This window comes from Mirounga leonina, unplaced genomic scaffold, assembly GCF_011800145.1.
Source record: "Mirounga leonina isolate KUSES-001 unplaced genomic scaffold, KU_Mleo_1.0 Mir_127, whole genome shotgun sequence".
NCBI lineage: Eukaryota > Metazoa > Chordata > Mammalia > Carnivora > Phocidae > Mirounga > Mirounga leonina.
Window position 1 is genome coordinate 65,403,910 of NW_023270316.1, and position 618 is coordinate 65,404,527.

The following is a 618-nucleotide window of genomic DNA, read 5'->3' on the forward strand; positions in this document are numbered from 1 at the left end:
GGGCATTTGGAGCATTCACAATCATTTGACACCAAAAGCAAAGGTAACAAAAGCAAAAATAAACATGTGGGACTACATCAAATTAAAAAGCTTCTGCACAGCAAAGGAAACCATCAAAAAGATGAAAAAGCAACCTATCAAATGGGAGAAAATATCTTCAAATCATATATGAGGAGTTAATATCCAAAATATATAAAGAACTCCTACAACTCAATAGCAAATATATATATACATATACATATATACATATACATATATATATATCTGATTAAAAATCAGCAGAAGAGGGGTGCCTGGGTGGCTCAGTCAGTTAAGCGTCTGCCTTCAGCCCAGGTCATGGTCCCAGGGCCCTGGGACTGAGCCCCGCATCGGGCTCCCTGCTCAGCAGAGAGCCTGCTTCTCCCTCTGCTGCTCACCCTGCTTGTACTCACTCGCTCTCTCAAATAAATAAATAAAATCTTTTTAAAAAATCAGAAGATCTGAATAGATATTTTTACTAAGAAGACATACAAATGGCCAAAAGGTATGTGAAAAGGTGCTCAACATCCCTAGTCATCAGGAAAATGCTAATCAAAACCATAATGAGAGATGACCTCACACCTGTTAGAATGGCTATCA